At 35.8% G+C, this 20,247-nt stretch overlaps 1 long non-coding RNA gene across 1 annotated transcript in view; it reads right to left on the bottom strand.

Annotated features, from left to right (window-relative positions):
- Positions 1 to 7,344: 7,344 nt before the first annotated feature.
- Positions 7,345 to 20,247, bottom strand: part of LOC122228103 — a 168,570-nt gene continuing 155,667 nt past the window's right edge. Inside the window, exons 3-4 of the long non-coding RNA XR_006206420.1 lie at positions 17,199 to 17,285; positions 7,345 to 7,414 (exon numbers count right to left, since the gene is read on the bottom strand). This is a non-coding gene — a long non-coding RNA (uncharacterized LOC122228103). The remainder of the gene's footprint in view (positions 7,415 to 17,198; positions 17,286 to 20,247) is intronic.

Consider the following 20,247-nt stretch of genomic DNA (forward strand, 5'->3'; position numbering starts at 1 on the left):
GAGAGACAGAGACAGAATGTGAGTGGGTTGGGGCAGAGAGAGAGGAAGGCACAGAATCTGAAGCAGGCTCCAGGGCTCCGAGCTGTCAGCACAGAGCCTGACACGGGGCTCAAACTCACGAGCTGTGAGATCATGACCTGAGCCGAAGTCGGACGCTCAACCGACTGAGCCACCCAGGCGCCCCATGAGAAATAGTTTTAAGCACCACAGTTGTTTATGCATACCAATGGAAAATCTCAATAGAAATATTCTTTCTGAGTTTTGGATGAGGAATAAAAGAGTAACAGACCACGTGGAACACAGTCATAAATAAAAATGGGGGAATTCATAAAGAATTTCATAAAACAGCTATGGCCACAACAGTATTCCATACTCAGCTGATCTGTATTACAGTCTGTAGTACATCAATTGGTAATGAACTCATGGCCCATGAAAGACACCAACAATCACTCTACCTATATCCCAACAAGGAGACGCAGTCAATTCATATTTAGTGAGTGCCACTGTATATGAGCTGTTTATCTAGACACAGAAGTCAGAAAAACCTCTAGGTATTTATAAATCATAAAAGCTTACAAATGTTACATATGCTATAAGAAGTGAATATCAAACCAAAGAGAGGGAAACATGGCTATGGATTTAGGTTTTGTAATGTTGTCTTTTTAATAAACAAAAATAGATGGGTTGTTATAACAAAACAAGCCTGTATATATATTAACTATACAAAAACCATATTATAGGGTCGCCTGGGTGGCTCAGTGGGTTAAGCGGCCGACTTCGGCTCAGGTCATGATCTCACGGTCCGTGGATTCGAGCCCCGCATCGGGCTCTGTGTTGACAGCTCAGAGCCTGGAGCCTGCTTCAGATTCTGTGTCTCCCTCTCTCTCTGACCCTCCCCTGTTCATGTTCTGTCTCTCTCTGTCTCAAAAATAAATAAATTAAAAAAAAAACATATTATATAACTATATAACTGTAACAATTACTGAAGCAGATTTATTTGCATAGAGGGTTTGAATCTGGAATGAGGAATGAGGGAAAATGGAGGTTGGTAAAGGACCAGTTTGCTATGAAGCCAAACTCATTCCTTGCATTATGTGAACTAGAGCTTAAACAAAGTAGAAAAATGAAATTTGATGGGTTTAGTCTATTATCCAGTTCTGATCAGATCAATAATCTTTGTACACTGAAAATGGACCGTAAGAAATACAACAAAGTATGTGGATCATGAGATAATGTTATTTGCATCTTATACACTTCTTTACTTTTCCAATTTTTCTGCAACGTATACTAATTAATTCTAAAACCAGAAAAAAATCAAAACATTGTATTTTTAAATTAACTATAATAAATGTTAAAAGTAGTAATAAAATAAATATGTATTTGCTTTCACATGTTTCAAAGTACACTTAAGTGATATTTCGTTTATGTAAATATGCCTACACTTGAATGAACACTTATATATATAAATCGCCCATATATTATACCCTCAGCACAGAGTTATTGGTTTTCACCTCACTGTGCAAGTCAAGGTTCCATTAGCATGGTATCATGCTGTGAAAACTACCAACTGTTAAGAATGAAGACATAAATTTTCACATCTCTGGTCAACATTGTAGAATGCTTAAAATAATCATATATTTCCAAATGTAATGCTGAAATATACATTCAAAGGTCTCATTAAATGTGAAAGTTTGTGTATTTTCAATATATAGCTATGGAGACAGGTTAATACGCTTGCCTTAGTCATTAAATGCTAAATAAAAATCTCTGTTAATTTTGTATTTTAAAGAAGCTTCAATTTATTTTTATACATTGAAAAAATTCCAAGTACCTGTAGGTTTTCAACTCAGCAGGATTTCCGAGGGAAAACGTGCTGTGCACTAAAAAATAATGGTCTAGAGTAAGAGTGCAAGTCTAGGGAAGACATAAGGTAGTTTCCTCCATTTAGAATAAAAAGGACCTATGTGTCCAACTAAATATAAGGATTCCATAGCTATCTACTATTCTTTAACAAGTATGGTACCCTAAAGTGGATGGAAGAATGTATAAGTCCTCATTCAATTCAATCAATAGTTCTATTTAATTGAGAAATATTTATTGAGTACGTGTTGCCAGTCACACACACAAAGAGTCAGAACTCATAATCAAATGAGCTATATGTATAAGGAATAGCTATTAGTTAACTTTTGTTTTTCTATTATAGCCATACTTCTACTTTGAATAGATTCTCATTCTACAGTGACGAATAGATAATTCGACCTCCCATCTCTCTACCTCTTGTATCACACACAGAGACACACACTCATGTGTATACACATTCACACACACAATGTGTTGTGTTTGCATGGTAAGTTGAAGAAAATATAAGTACAGCAAAGGTGTCAAGAACAGGAAATGCCTATCTGGTCCTTGATCATCATCCATCCTTGGAGACCTCAAATCACACCTCATGTGGCACTTGTTCCTCAGTGCATTCCTGTTGCTGCTACCTCGTTCCTCTTTGCAACTCAGAACTCCCTTCCAGGCCTTGGATCCTCATGGTTAATTCCCTGCCTCTCTGAAGTATATAGGAATACATTCTCATACTTCAAACCAAGCTGAGTTGCGGGTAACTAGATAAGATTGTCTAAGACCTTTATCTTCACAGACACACCACATAGTTATTTATTCTTTAGAACCCTCCCTGCTGGAAGATCCCTTCCAAGGAGGTAAGCCACAGGTACTTTCTACTCTTACATTCCAGAAATCAGGTTAGGGTATGTTACTACTATGAAAAGAACTTGGCTCAAGAAAATGAATGGCCACACAGCCCCTTCTACAGGGTAATTCAATGAAGTTATTTTTACTTTCCCTCCAAATTTTTCCTTCTTCATAGCCCAAGTAACCTTTTAGTATCTTGAGAAAACTGGCTTTTTTCTAGTATGCATTCTTCTTATATTTTGTGTGTGTGTGTGTGTGTGTGTGTGTGTGTATGTGTGTGGTATGTGATCCGTATTAAAAACCTTATACTTCCAATTGCTCCTGGAGTATCTTACCAGATTCTTTTGCTTTGACCTAATCCTCAAGGATATTCAACAGCTTCTCATTGCCACTTAAAAGGAATTTGCCTATCTGATCTTGCTATGCAGGCCTTCTGAGAAATCTGAATTCTTCCTAACTTTTCTCCCACTACCGTCTACAGAAGACCTGCAACTCTAGTGAGACTGGTCTCACCATTGCTCCCAACATACATCCCCCCAGCTGCAATCCTGTTACTGTTGCTTACTGTGCTTTACATGTACTGTATTCCAATCCAAAGCTGGAAACTTTCAGATTCTGATCTAGATATCTCTCTTCCATAAAGGTTTCCCAAATACTTTCCCATCTGATCACCCTTTGGTCAGGTAACTGTTACCAATGTATACATCACCTTGTGTCATTTGCAGCTGTTTCTAATGTTTTTAGACTCTATCTTACATACTCACGTATTATTGGATTGGAAGTGTCTCACAAATACAGTTCATGACAGGTAGTACATAGCTGGACAAAATGCAATAAACAAATACTTAGAAAAATGAATTATATGTGCACATGGGGTCCGAGAGAGAGAGAGAGAGAGAGAGAGACAGAGAGAGAGGGAGGAGAGAGAATGCAAGTCAATTTCAGACACTTATTATCCAAGTAAATATAAACTACACCAGTAAATAAATATTGAATTTTCTGCCATGTAGCCATTCTAGAGAAACTTAATATTACAAAAACTCAATTTTTAATATAAAACTAATGTTTTGCCTATATTACTTGATTTTTAATGTTTTAATAATTCTTTATCCATCTGTCCTCATTGGTACAATGCTCTAATCCAATTTCTTAAGAAGACATGTTTACTCCTCAGTCTTTTAGAAATAAAAATCTGTTTGCCTTGCCTGTTTCTTCATAAATGCTTTCCACTCTAATGCATTATTTAAAGTAAAAACATGTGTATGAGCCTATTTCTATCAGATATTTGATGTTCGTTTGTTTGCAGAGATAGAAAGACAAGAATACAAGCAACACCTTTGTATATTTAAATAATTCACATTGCCTGAGGTCCTTTATACTTACTAAAACTGGGGTGGCTTTGAATAATCTGTGAGAGATTATATTAAAGGATGGATCTCTAGATACAATTTCCTTCCTCAATTCTATTATACTTTCCTTTCTGATATTAGATATCTAAGGCATTGGTGACAATGAAACTTCAGTGTTGTGTTATTTTATGGGGAAGTTTTTATTTCCCAGGGGGTAATATCCTTTCTGGAAGCACATTCAAGATCATTTCTGAGGGCTGTTTTCATTCTTTACCTGGGGAGATCTCAACTAGCAAATAAGCCCCAGGGACATTTTCCCTTTTACTGCAGCTGAATCTATAGCACCTGGAAGACTCCCTGGCATTTAATAAATACTTGTTAAAGACGTAAAGGACTAAATCAGAAAAAAACGATCATTTTCTCTAAGTATTTTTTTTCTTTCTTATGCCTTTCTTTAAAGTACCTATCTCCCTCCTCCTTATTTTTCCCCTGGCTGCACATCCCACTGAAACCTTCAAAAACCAATTGACAGAAACAGTGTTAAACTGTACTTAGTAATAACAGAATACTAGTGGATTTGCACAGGGCAAATATTTATAGATATCATATAAATACTTATAGGTATTATGTAAGCTTGTTTCCCCTCCCCTAAAAATTATCCTTTGATTTTTCTCAAGGTTAGCAAGTTTACATAAGCAAAATAGAAATTAGGTCTTTAAAGATACTTTCCTATAGGAACCTAGGAAGGAAATAAAAGCTACCTGTCCTCAGTTTATGTGCACACAACTTTTGATGGTAGAATGAAAAAAAAAATAAGCAAAAAGAAGGGATGAAGGGAAGATGGGAGGGAGGGAGGAAGGAAGGAAGGAGGGAAGAGTGGTGGGGGTAGGGAGCGAAGGAAGGAGAGCAAAAAAAGAGGAAAGGGTAGGAAGGAAGGCAGAGAGAAAGAAAGCAAGCTTAATAACCACTGCATCGAAATATACAATTTATTGAAAAAAAATTTAGCTGTTTTAGATCACATACATTTAAAAACTAATTAGCTTGCAGGTATAAATATTTTCACTTTAAAGAGAATTTCACTGTCAATATAAACACTTGTTCATAAGGACTGTTATCACGTAAAGATGATAGCATCTGAGTAAATCTCCAAGAATATCTTGAGCTCTTAGAAGCTCTGACTTCTTTAATTATAGTATGCATTACTAAGTTCCTTTTACATATGATTGAATTATTAATACTTAAGAAGAAAAGACAATTCATATATAACTCTTGTTGCAGGAGCTCACGATGTGGAAGTAATTCTTTCACAAGAACAAGGAAACCATGCACCTCCAGCTGTGACAGAAACAGGGTTGGAGAAGAGTTCCCCACCAGCTCACCTTTTCATTGTTACATGTCACTTACTATAATAAATCATTAAGAGGCGTGTCTACAGTATTGCTTCTGCTCGCTTCACTTGGTTTACATAAATGTAGATATGTCGAGATATACTTTGCATTTCTGTAGAAAGCTTCATGGAAAGTTAAACTTGCTTTTTAATGCTGAATCACAGAACTTACATTCTTTCTTGAAGTATTAAATTTGTTCATATTTTGAATCTTGGGAAATGGCGACATAAAGAGTAATATAAATAGTTTTATAATTGTACTATCATTCCAGAGTCCAAGGCCCTTTGGGTTTTGTTTTGTTTTCTTTTCTATTACTTTTTAATGTCATTTATGCACAAGTATACAGTTACCAGATATATTAAAAGCTACCATATATTTTCATATAAAACAGCTGAATTTTGTATCCACATGGAAAGAAAGCATTATATTTGGATACATAAGAAAGAAAAAATATTTAGAGTAAATAGGTATTTCAAATTATTTTTCATTGAATATTAAGAAGATATATAAGATATAGGACATAATATGTGCACATAACCATACACAAATTTTGCTGTAACTTTTATGTTAATTGAGGTTGCTTCCATAACCTTTTTACACTTCGTTTTTCCCACTCCAAAACACATCATGGAAATCCCTCCAGGCTAATTAGTGGAGAACTAGTTCATTGTTTTTAATGACAGCATAATATTCCATGGTGTAGATACCCCACCATGTTCAAAGCCATGCCCCTATTGACAGGAATTCTCTTTATTTCCACTATTTTTCTTTCCTTTTATTCTACTCAAAATATTTTCACACATTTTATTAAGTCATTGTGCTCTTATTTACCTGTATTATAGATTCAATGCAATTGAAATTGTTAAAAGTATGTGTAGCTTTGTTTTCATAGATACTTTTTCAAACCACAGTGCAACACTCACTTTTCCTAGTGTGTGCAAGAGTTAACTCTTTTACAGATCATCACCAGTGATAGGAAATACAGTTCTTTTTATTTTTTGACAAGTCTATGAATATAATGGTGTATGTTTTTTTCTGTGCTTGCTTGTGTGTCTCTGCACGTGTGCATCTGACAAATTTGAACATTTTTTTCCTTACATTTAGCCAAGATCTTTGCTATTTATCTAGAGACTTAATATTTTTCTTGTCACTCTAAAAGCTCTCTGGTAACATATACAACATGCTGCACAAGATATTAGCAAGTACAATCCAGAAACAAATCAAAATGAAAATATATGACTAAAGGTTTATTACAGGAATGGAAGAGGATGCATTATCAAGAAGCCTATCAGGAAATCCATTACTTCTACATATTAATAGAATAAAAATAAATAACCATATCAATAGACGATCAAAAGACATTTGATAAAAATCAGCGGTCATTTCCAGTAAAAGCACAAAATAAAATATTAACAAAAACAAAATACGTAGATACAATAAAGACCATCTTACCACAACCCAATATTGTATTAAATAAAGAAACACTAAAATCCTTCCAGTTAAAGACAGAGATGAATATTTTCACTATTAATATTAAATACTGCCTTGAAAGATTTAACAAAAGCTAAAGAAAACATCCAAGAAATTTAGATAACTAGCATAAGTACTGGAAAAGATGAAATGATCCTAATTAAAGGATAAAAAATCTAAGATAAAAAATTTTCAAAAACAAAATAAAGAAAAGACTTTGCTAAGGTAGAAAAACCTGACATAAATATACAACACCCAATAGCTTTCTCTATTCAAGCAATCACTACCAATAAAAAAAAATAGGAAGAAAATCTCTTTTCGATAGTGACAAAACCCAAAAGATATTTAGTAATAAGTATATTGAGAACAATATTTTTCAGTGACGAAATGTTAACTAAAATAAGTATTCTAAGATCTGACCAAATGGAAAGTCTTACCATGTTCCTGATGAGCAAGAGAAAAACAATCCTGGACACCTGGGAGTAGACCTGGCGATCACATGTTCTCCTGTAGAAGATACACAATTTCACAGAATAAAACCATCAGACAAGGCTACTCGATCACCATGATGAACAAATAAAATAAATAAATAAATAAGACAAATGACCACTATCCCCTAATCATTTTTGAACACAGATAAACATGAATATTGTCCAAACAACAAAACTAATTAAATTCCTCTCTCCTGGTTAATATGAGCGCCTGCTTTTTGTTTACTAATTAGTTCTAGACTCACTTCATTCCTCCTTCCTTATAGATGAGATCTATTATTACCCCCTCCCCAATTGTCGAATTGCCCCTCCTTCTTTACAGTATCCAATCCAAGGCAAAGCCTTATTTCCTTTAATCCTCTTCAAAATTACTAACACAATCCTAAATCCTAGAATAGACTATTTTTAACAATCTGAGACACCCCATTTTCCCCCATGTGTGTTCTCCTTTGCTGCCAAGAACAATAAACTCAACTTGCTCAACTTTAGGTTGTTCCTGGTGGTCTGTGTGTGGTGGGCATTGACACTGGATGGAAAGATTAAGAAGGCAGACCTATCAATTCTCCTATAATTAATATTTTAATGTTTAAAGCAATTACAACCAGAGTTCCCACTCTGTCTGTTGTGGGTTGGGATTTGTTCAAAATAATCTTCAAACTTCATTAGAAATATAAATGCCTGAGTGTGTGTGTGTGTGTGTGTGTGTATACACACACACACACACACACACACACACACACATATATATATATATATATATATATATATATATATATATATATATATATATATATGGAGAGAGAGAGAGAGAGAGAGAGAGAAAGAGCACAACTGGAGGGAGATGGGTGTATTGACAAAAAAAGCTGCATGAGGGGTCCTTGTGGAGATGGAACCTTTCAGTATTTTTACTGTGGTGGTGGATACACAAAACTACACATGTGATAAAATTGTTTAGAACTAAATACACACACACACACATGAGTGCAAATAAAACTAGGGAAATCTGAATAAGATTGATAAATTATATCTATGTCAATATCCTAGTATGATATACTATAATTTTGCAAAATGCTACCATTGGGAAAGTATACAATGAATCGCCCTATATTCTTTTAAATACATGTGAATCAAAAATTATCTCAATTTTTTTCAATTAAAACAAGAATAGCAATGTTTATGGAGAAGGGAATGTGCATTATCAGAATTCGTATTTTACTCTAAAATCAGTGAACACAAACGATAGGTATTGGTAAAAATAGTGGACTAAAGTATAAAATCTAGAAATATACTCATATATTCATTATATTGATTTCCAAATCAAGTATTGTTTACATCAGACAAAAAGTGTTTCAAACATCTGGGAACTAATATACAGCACTATGTTAAGTTATAACCAATTATTCAATGAACAGGAAACAATACTGCTGTTCTATCAGAATGTAAATTCTATTTTTTATAATTTTTGTTAACGTTTATTTATTTTTGAGATAGAGACAGAGCATGAACAGGGGAGGGTCAGAGAGAGAGAGAGACACAGAATCTGAAACAGGCTCCAGGCTCTGAGCTGTCAGCACAGAGCCTGAAGCGGGGCTCAAACTCACAGATGGTGATATCATGACCTGAGCCGAAGTCGTACGCTTAACCGACTAAGCCACCCAGGCACCCCTAAATTCTATTTTTTAAAGTTGCATACTTTTTAAAAATGTTTATATATTTATTTTTGAGAGAGAGAGAGTGTAAGCGAGGGAGGGCAAGGGGGAGAAAGAATCCCCAGGAGGCTCTGTGCTGTCAGCACAGAGCCCTGTGTAGGGCTTGATCTCATGAACTGTGGGTTCATGACCTGAGCTGAAATCAAGTGTTGGATATTTAACTGACTGAGCCACTCAGGCGCCCCTAAAATTGCATATTATATTTAAATTATGTTTTGCATAAAAAATTACAATTCAGATATATTTAGTAGAATGCTATCAACATTTTTTTTTTTTTAGTTAAACACTGGGAAATAATGTCTAGCATGAAAATGTATATTAACTGTTATTTTGTGAAGCAAAAGAGAACTTCTCAATCCAGGTAACATATAAACCTCCCAAGAAAGACTTCATCTATGGAGGTTTCTGTATAAGGCCAAAGTGTCATTCTTCTAATTTCCATTACAGATTTTCAGATAAATTTAATACCTAATGCCTCTTTCTTAAAACTGCCTTATCCCCAGGAAGTACATTTCTTGTTCCTGCCCTGTTATAATTTATCTTGATTTTTTTTTAATTCTTTTGCAGCTGGTCTCCTTAATCCTCTTAATTATAGCTTCTTCAAACCTCACCCTTATGTACTCCACTTGCACTATTATCAGATCATTTCATTATCAATTATCTGTAAAATTAGTTCTTAAATTATTCTTGGTTTTTAATAACTTATTGTTCTCACCCATCAACCTTTCCAATTCTAAGGTAGTATTTTTAGATATGTTTCTCATTCTCTTTCTCAGAGCCATTAATCAAAGACCACACTTTGATTACTTTCTTTTTTTCACAAATATTGTGAAGTACCCTACCTCTTCTTAAGGTCCAAGGCTAAAACAGTATTTCTCAAAGTGGGCTTAAAAATCACCTGTAGTGCACGTCAGAGATATAAGTTTCTGCTACCATTTCCATAAATTCTACCTAGAAGGTCTGTGGTGGGACCCCCAAATCTGTTATTTTATTTTTTTCTGAAACATATTTTTTTCTTTACTTTTTTTCCCAGTTTCACTGAGATATAATTGACATAAAATAAGGATTCCAATATGGGACATGTAAGGACAATTCTTTTTTTTTAATTATTTTAATGTTTACTTATTTGAGACAGAGAGAGAGAGAGAGAGAGAGAGAGAGAGAGAGAGAAAGCAGGGGAGGGGCAAACACAGAGGGAGAGATGGAATCCTAAGCAGGCTCCTTAGTGTCAGCACTGAGCCCAACACAGAGCACAATCTCATAAACCGTGAGATCATGACCTTAGCCACTATCAAGAGTGGATCACTCAACTGACTGAGCTACCCAGGTGCCCCTGTAAGGACAATTCTTAAGAAACCCAAAAGGAAGTATAAATGGTACTCATATAAAAGTCCTCCTCAAGTTCATCTTGTGATAGACTCTAAAACATCAACACTGGAAGTATCTCAGTGTTTTGGCCAATAGTTGGAAGAATCTAGAGCTGCTTCTGTTAAATCCCCTGGTAAATCATGGATAGGGTTTTAGCCTACAAGCTTAAATATCAGCAAGTCATTGAGTCAGTACACTTAGTGATACGGAGAGGTGGAGGCCAAATAAGCTCAAACAATTACTTCCATGTCACTGAGCCTCAGTTTCTTCCTCTGTAATCTAAGGATAACATCTACCTCCACAGGGTAATGTGAGGATTAAATGAGATCAAGTGTTAAGTGTTCAATTCAGATTCAAACACAGGGCAAGTGATAAGTGTATATTAGCTCATATTTTTCCTCTGGGAAGTTTTCACACTTTTCTCAGATGTTTTCATTCCTAATAACTGTTTACATTTCTAGAAGAACATGGGCTGAGTAAAACATGTTGCATTGTGTTGGGATCCTGCAGGTGCTTAAATGATTGTTAGATCAGAAACCCGACAACAACAAAAAAATACTTTGTTTTCCTCATGTGTTTAATTTCCTTTGTTTGAGGTGATGAAAATTCTCAGAAAGTGGAGAGGAAAATATAAGCATAGTGTCTTTTGAGAAAGGCTACCCCTCCCTCATGTCACATATTATATTGCCCTTCTCTCATGTCCTAATACAGTGCCCCAAAGTCCCAGAGAAAAACACTTTCCTCTGTTGGAAACATAATAGCATCACAAATTATAGCCATGGATGTTTGCTCTGTGAGTAATATAAACATTTCACATTTTCCATCAAGTCTGAAAAGGGAAACAAAAAAGAGCTATGAATGTTATCTTAATGGAGAGTCTTATCAGAGAAGACTACCCTGTACTCCAAACAAAAATCACTGGTCACTTGTGCCCTCAAAAAGAAAAGGAAAGGCAGGCTACCCTCTTGGTTGCAATTAGTGTCCTACCAAAAGGATTTTATAAATCACTTTCTAATTAGGAAGCAATGAGTGTTTAGAGAGCACAGACCTTTATAAATCCTAAAATATTTCCTCTCCAGGATCAGGAAACCTTGTGCTGCTTATTTCTTCCATAACAAGCAAGTGCCAGGTACCATGCCCACTACTATCAAAGAGTTCCTGGTCTGATAACAAGAGGTCTTTGACCAACACCTCCACCTCCTCCTGGGTTGGAGATTTCCCATTGGGCATCTGTATCTTTATGCCAGAGTATTTCTCCTAGAACCATGCTTCCTTGTGCATTCTTTTTTTTCCCTTTTCCTTTATCAAAACTGCCCTAATAGCTCATGTGCCTGAGAATATATTATGATTAACTTCTCCTGTTTAAGATGATATTACATGGACCAAATATACTTACCTTGATCCTAGAAAAATGTTTTCATCTTAATAAGTACCTCTCTGAAAGGGAGGGATGTTTTAGGGCAGGCAATGCTATCAGGGTCTTTAAATCATGTTGCATAATGTACTCATCTACAAAATGAAACTCAAATACCTAATAAGTGCAAGGCACCCTTGCAGATTCTCGGCACTTTAAAGTTTAGCTAGAGGCGCCTGGGTGGCTCAGTGTGTTAAGTGTCCGACTTCGCCTAGGGTCATTATCTCATGGTTTGTGAGTTCAAGCCCCACATCGGACTCTGTGCTGATGGCTCAGAGCCTGGAGCCTGCTTAGGATTCTGTGTCTGCCTCTTTCTCTGCTCCTACCCTGCTTGTGCTCTGTCTCTCTCTCTCAAAAATAAATAAATATTAAAAAAAAGCAAAGTGTAGCTAACATAGTTGAATGTTTATACCATGCAAAAAAATAAAAACACTATTAGTTTTACAAAGACTCACAATAACTCTATGAGTAGGGAACTATTATCTCCATTTTATATACAAGAAAATTAGTAAGAAACAGAGATGTGATACATTTGCCAAGGTCACACAGCAAGTAGGTATTAGTCATGGCTGAACCCTAGGAAGCTCAGCATCAGAGCTCAAAGGTTTAAGTATTATAAGCTTTACCACTATGAAAATCCTTCCATGAGATTGAGAGCTCTCAGTCTTATGGGGCAAAGCTATGGAAAGAAATAACAATAATAAAACATATGAGCTACATAATGGATGCTGTATCCTGAAGGATGTATGCTTCCAACAGTTGGAATTCGTCAACCACCAATCCTCATTATAATTCCTCTAGATGAAAATCATCACCTGGCCCAGGGTCAGCCCCGTTTCCAGGCAACTCACATCCCAGAGCTACTCAACATGGAGGACCATTGTGAGAACAATTCAAGCTTCCCATTTTTACATGGGGCTCTTTGGAGTCTTCTTTGAAACTGCAGCACAGCCCAGAAGCTCTCTCTGCTCAATCCTGCTTCCTTCTCCTTCTTTCCAGCACTATTAATACTCATCTCCACCTCAGAAAGGAAAGTCTGGTCTCTATCCTGCATGCTCCTCCCCATCTCAGAATCTCAGAACCACAGAGTCCGATTCCTGGGAATCCTGACCTAAGACATGCTACAATATAAGCAACTCTGGAGGAAGGAGAAGTGACAAAGGAATTCATTAACTTCTAGGGGAAGTTCTATTGGTAGTGGATAGAGTTGAGGCAAGAGAATCTATTCTAGTTCTTATTTATAAACAAGAAAATCCGATATGGCTAGTTTCCATTAAAAAAAAAAAACAACCTATGAAATGACATTAGGTGGCTCATAGACTCTCTGAGAGGGGTGGTGAACATAGCTCTGAAATTACATGACACACCATGTCCATACACATTTACAACATCTCTGCCTGGAATATCCTCAGTATACAACCGTCCCATCTGGGATTGGACTTCAAAACATATGCTCCTGCCACCCAGGGAACTGTGATACCTTCAATCATGATGTTTGCCACCTGCTCAGGCAAAGCCACCTCCTAATGTTGCTAATCTCTAAGTACACATCTGATTTGTAAAACACTGGTCAGCAGCCTATATCCTTATAGCAATGGTATCTGAGGATGTGCATTTTCAGAGAGTGGAGGCTAAGACAGAAACTAGCCACATCATCCACTATAGGATTACCTGGATTTTCCTCTTTACATAACAGGGGTTCTGTGTAATCTTTCTGGGCTATGTAGTATTCCACAGAAATTAGAATAGGAAATTAATAGTGAATCTCCCTTTCTTAACCAAATGTTTACTGCTTTTTCTCCTCTCTATGCCCACAGAAGTAGTATCAATTAATTATGTGTATTTATCCTGTTTTGAAAGCATTTTGTCATTCCCTCTTAACTTTTTCTTCATTCATTTTCAATGATTTCAATTAATCTTTACACCTTAAGTTCACTGTATATTTTATATTGGACAACATGGACCAAAAGCAATTGCTGAATAAAATATGGTATTCCTGGAAGTGACCGTCTAAATGGTTTCAGCTCACTGAAAAGAACTGTGAAATTGCAGTATGTATTTCTATATTTTACTCATAATCACAATAATTCTATTCTTCATTCAGAAGATTAGGTCTGTTCTGCATCATTTCTGATTTAAATCAAACTAAGTCACGTTTGCGATAATTATTATTAGAGTTAGTTTATAATAAACCAATCTCTGCTGCCATTTTATATGGCAAATTATAATTTAGTTTGATAGTCAAATTACTCTTCCGAACTTACTAGTTAAAACATTCAAATTTTAACATTCTCCCAATATTACTGTGGTTCAGACAAATACAGGAGTTATTTATAAGGCTATGATCTCAGCTACGGGATCAGTAATGGGAGTTAACATCCCACCAAGTCAATTTGATGTCCTGTACCTTTCATCTATGAACTGTTGGCAGATAAACAGGAGTAAAAAAAGCCAGGGAATCTGGCTTAATCATGGTTTTGGCTAAAAATTTTTCCATACCAAGGCAACACACACACACACACACACACACACACACACACACACACACGTTAATTTTAAAGTTCTTTTGCTGGAGTATTTTATTGGACTGTTGGTTGTTAAAAGCCATCATAAATTAGGTTTGCACCAATGCTTAGCATCTCTTTGCCAACTTTTTCTAGGCTCTACTCAAAAGCAAAATTACATATGTGATAGCAATAGCATTCATAGTATTTATCCTAATGGGAATTAAAAAAAGAAAATTCCATGACTTTCCAAAATCCTACTTATAAAATAATTTTAATGTGTAGGGTGTGTGCCTAAATACATGAGATAAAATCTTTGTAGCTGTCTTCTGAGTCAGAACTTTTCTTTAGATGTCAAATACTGATGTGCTTGTTAGGACTCAAAGGGATTAAATGTAATTTGCATCTAATAGCTGCTTTATTTCTCAGGGTAATTATGCATCTAGAAAAATGAAACAAAGCAGTTTCTGACAAACTAGGTATTGGTTTCAAAAAAGAATCATCTTTTAATTAATAAGTGATATGAAAAGGAAAACAATATTTGACTATTGCACTGCCAATACAAAGAAAAACCAACGCATAGATTAATTAAAAAAGTTATTCCAAACAGTTTGGGGACCTAGTTTGAGGTAACAAAAGAAAGACATGATTGACATTTAAGCTTTTAGTTAATTGCTTTGGCACTGTATTCACACAAACATGGCTTCACTGTTTTTCTGCCACTCGAGAAATTCTCCACCACCATGTTACCCAGGTGGAAAACACTGTAAAATAAACTAAGAAATAATGAAAAATATTTTCTTATCATTATAATAAAGGTATAGGGATACTTGACATCAGGATTGTTTATATGCTGATTTCTTCAAACATTGCTGAGCAATAGAAAATTACAATCAAGTAGATAAACTGAAAAACTTAAACCTTAGTGGAAATACAGCTAGACAGAAACAAGATCGGATGACAACAAAGATTAAGTACAAAGCAAAGACCTGTGTCTTTGCTGTCTTACAGAAGAGATTAACAGCTAAAGCTTTATTTGGAATAAGATGCAAGAAGACTTCGGCCAAAAAATCAAATCCTAATTATCAGTCAACAACATGGTGTAGAATTAGTCAGACCAAAGCAACAACCCCATCCCTGCCACTTCTCAGCTAAGTAACTTTGAGGAAGATGTACTCACTGAGCTTCAGTTTCTTCATCAACAAAACGAGGCAAATGCTAACATCTACCTCAAAGATAGGTGTAAGGATTAAATTTCCTTCAATAGAAACACCCAATAATGTTTCCCCCATCAAGTGTTATTCACCCTAATACTGAATTCATGGCAAAGACAATAAAAATGAAGACAAAGAGTCAAAGAGTCGGTAGGCCAATTAATAAGACAGAATGTGTATTTATTCTCTGATATATATAAATCTCTGATTTTTTTTTTTACCCTGGTCATGCCACTATCTAATGTAACTGTCAACCCATATCCACAAATCCAAGTAACTTAAAGTGGTTTCCAACTCTGTTTTTTGAAGAGAACAAAGGCTTTTGTTTTTACTTTTTAAAGAATAAAAAAAAAGTAACAAATAGATACATGTTATTGTATAGTGATTATAGAAGGTCTACAAAACTATGAAGACATGCTTGTTCAAAACTGCAATTCATTATTTTACAAATACTTCTCTCTCAATATTAAATGGATGGTCATATTCTGTAGATGTTTCTTCCACAGTATCTTTGACATACATTCCCTTTTCCCCTTCTTAACATACTCTTGAAATTATCTTGTACCTTAGATTATAGCAAAATCTTTAAAAAGCCCTTGCTTTTTCCTCCTCTTTCTAATCTATTTTGAACACAATGTCCCATTTACATTCCAAAGGATGATGTCATGTCCCTCACTCTAATCAAAAACTTTTCCTATCTTCCTGTTGCCAATTAGATCAAGTTCAAATGCCTTGCTTAACCTGTTCATCACAACCCTCTATCATCAAACCAAACCCATTTTCTAGCCTTTTAAATTTATACATCACGTCAACCTATCAGAATGCTTTACTGGACTGCATTTCACTGCTTTAGCTGTCTGAACGTTGATGAGGATATTACTTAGACCTTTTGTATAAAGCTACATATAAAAATTTTAGACTATTAAAGTATTACTTCTGTAATTTTCCTTTGTTTTTTTTTTTAACATTTACTTATTTTTGAGAGACAGAGACAGAGCATGAGCTGGGGAGGGGCAGAGAGAGAGGGAGACACAGAATCTGAAGCAGACTCCAGGGTCTGAGCTGTCAGCACAGAGCCAGACGTGGGGCTCAAACCCACAAACTGTGAGATCATGACCTGAGCCAAAGTTGGATGCTTAACCCGACTGAGCCACCCAGGTGCCCCAGTTTTCCTGTGTTTTTAACAGAACAATCATATAAATCATTGTATCCATTTTAATTAATATGACTACTATGCTGTTCAGAAAACTTATAGCTAAATTATATCAATTTCTCTATGTTCTAAATATTTTTTTCCTGATCGTTTTTACAATTTCTATGTACACTTTCTATGGTACTCTTTATTATCTCTAATCTATCATTTGCTTATTCTGTGGAAGTCCCTTAAAAGATACTTTTCAAAAGAAGCAGGGCAAACTTCTCCTCTTATAAACCTTATATAATATTCCTTCCAAATTAACTTATTTTGTGGGCCACTTAGAATGCATGTTGTTATGCTTTTGGTTACACAGTTTATGCCTGTCCTAGCTCAGCATCTTTAAACAGCCCTGACCTGTGTTAACATTCCACCATGACATCTACAAATTCTTACCTCTTGTCCTTGCCTTTCTCAAGGATCAGGGGGCCATCTCTTTGAAATGTAAACATCAAGGGGGATAGTGCTCCTATCGCCCAGTTTCTGTGGAAGGGTAGAAGCCTAACTTCAGTGGCTTTGCTCCAAGTTGCAAAATTCTCTGTCATAAGAAATAAGTTTGTTTTTCCTCTCAACAAAACAAATTAGCTAACAGATGATTACCCCAACTACCAGGCAAAGTTGGATGAACCATGTAATAAATGGTACCATGAAATCCTCTTATATGAAGACTAGTTATTATTTATCTCTAGAAGATGTGTGTAACTGTACTTACTTGACTATATGAAAAGATAAGATTCTTTTTTTTTGTCTTAGCCAACTGTCTGTGATGGGTGTCACATTCTGGTTTAATGCTTATTCAATAATAAAAGTGGTTTCTTTCTTTACTAACTTTGTGGAAGGGATTTCTGGGAAGGGAGAAGATTTTGTTTTTAGTTATAGTTCCTCAACTCTCTACACCATAGATATTTTGGGTGTTCCATTCTTCTTACAAACTTCTCTAATAGGTTTGAATCACTCTATCACACTAGATGTTCACATAATGCATATTACAAACTAACCTACAATAATTACATGGTGTTATAATTTTTAAGTTGATAGGTATCAATATAGTCTCTGACAGAATAGTTGAGGACACATGTACATGCACACACATGCGCACACACACACACACCCCTTGCTACCAGGCCACGTGTTGTAAAGAAAACCAGTATCTGACTACATTCTGCCACTGATACAATTATTTATCAAGCAAACAGAGAATGTGATATAATATATTCAATAACTCATGTTTTTAAAATCATCTGTATGAAAATTCAGTCATGGCACTTACAACAATTGTAGCAGCAAGATTCAGGTAAACTACCAATGAAGTGTCAAATGACAGAATTCTCCCTAGATCTTTGAACACAGATTATATGGAAATCTTAAGCCTAGGGTACATTTCTGAAGGGGATAGGCTATTGGGACTCATTAGAATAGATTTTTCTGATTCTCAAAGAGTGGGGTTGTTTTTATATTTCTAGTGAATGCACATACCTTGAACAGTACCCATTTCACTAGCAAAGCTTCAGTAATGGAAAACCTCAGTTTTCCATTAGCTATGTGGAACACCCTGCGATGCTGATGGAAAATTCAGACAGCTGAATCACTGCTATGGGGCAAGCTTTTCATGAGTCTTTCAAATGCTGATTGCTCCTATAGTGTATATTCCTGATCACTGTAGTTCAAAAGTGACTGGCCATCTTTAGATCAAAACTAAACAACAGAGGCATATTTTATCATGTTTCTGCTAACATTTTAAATTACAGGCATAATCACAGTTCTGCTTCTATATTTAATTAGATCTGCCTCACATGGACCAGTAGCAGAGGAGTCTCTTCCTTTGGACTATGTAAGAATTTTGTATCTTAACATCACAGCACTCCAGAGCCCAGATCTACATGTTTTTCTTTGTAATCTATACTTTCTCCCTTGGTGAGCTCATCAAGTCTCAAGGCTTTAAATGTCCTCTGTGAGCCAACGCTCTTAAATTTATGTCTCCAGTGTAGACCCCTCTTGCAACCTCTGGGCTTGTTCATCTAACTGCTCACTTGACATCTTCCATCTCTGCTTCGGTGTTTTATGACATCTTAAAACTTATTATGTCAATAATTGCGCCTATGTGTTATTTGTCTTTTTTTATTCCAGGAGTGTTTAGCTTAATGTCTAACAGAGTAAATGGTCACTTAATGTTTTTTTACTGATGGAAGTCGCAAATTTCCGACCTTCTATGAAACCAAGCATTCCAGAAAAATAATTTTATCCCAATTGCATTTAGTGTCATGTGTACACAATAATGTTTTCTGGAGCTCTAAATATTACAGTTAAAAACTCCACTGAAAATTTTGGCTTAAGCTCATTTTATCTCTGACAAAAGGAAAAAAAAAATGAAGCCAGTGTACAAAGCTACCCAACATTTATTTCACTAACAATACATTGCCACAGGTCAGGGGAAACTATCTGTCAACAACACCAAAAACATCATTATACTATCACAAACCATGTAATTACCTCTAGTCACAGGAAAATATTGTGGAATTCGTTAAGTCTATTGTGAAGATATATTTAGCAAAGTTTAAAAACGCAGTTTAATTCAACAAACATTTGCTGAGCACCTACAGCACAGCAGAAGCTGTTGCTGGCGCTCCCAGAAGCCCGGTGGTGGTGCTGTTTTTTCTCTTTTGCATCCCATTGAGATCAGAAGACGAGTCACAAGACTATCAGCTGTGGAGACAGCAAGTCGCTGTAATGAATCTGGGTGTTTTCTTGCAGGCTTCCGAAAGGTGCTGTTTGTGAATTTGGGGCAGGAGGAGCTAAATAACAAAATGCATCTCAACAATAATGACTCTAGTGTGGGAGAAAATGACACACGGAGCGAGGAGTTACTGTAACTAAGAAGATCTGAGGATGTGAACAAAGAGGTATCATATCACATCTCCTAAATCTGGGGAAAGAACGCAGATTCTAGGACTGTGACGGAGGCAGTGAGGAGCAGGATAAGAACAGTGCTTACTATTACGATCCCAGGCATTGTAAATGATAGACACTGTTCAAAGTTCAAATACGTTAATTCCATTATCACCAGAACTCTGAGTACAGTTAATATATACTAAGTAAATATTATAATGGATATAAGATTGATACTATTATCATCCAATTTTACAGACAAATTAAGCCAGGGAGAGGTTAAGCAACTTGGCCAAGGTTCAAATTCTTTATCTATAGATGCCAATTATTATCTGCACAACTCCCATTTTCAGAAATATCAATGGCAGGCTTATACTGACAGAAGAAAAAGCAGATACAAAGTTTATTACATAAAGATGCAGAAATAAGCCACCTGGGGTGCCTGGGTGGCTCAGGCAGTCAAGCGTCTGACTCTTGATTTTGGCTCAGGTCATGATCTCACCAGTTCGTGAGTTCAAGCCCCACCTTGGGCTCTGTGCTGACCGGTTAGATTCTGTCT

The sequence above is a fragment of the Panthera leo genome, chromosome C1 (genome assembly GCF_018350215.1).
Source record: "Panthera leo isolate Ple1 chromosome C1, P.leo_Ple1_pat1.1, whole genome shotgun sequence".
Lineage (NCBI taxonomy): Eukaryota > Metazoa > Chordata > Mammalia > Carnivora > Felidae > Panthera > Panthera leo.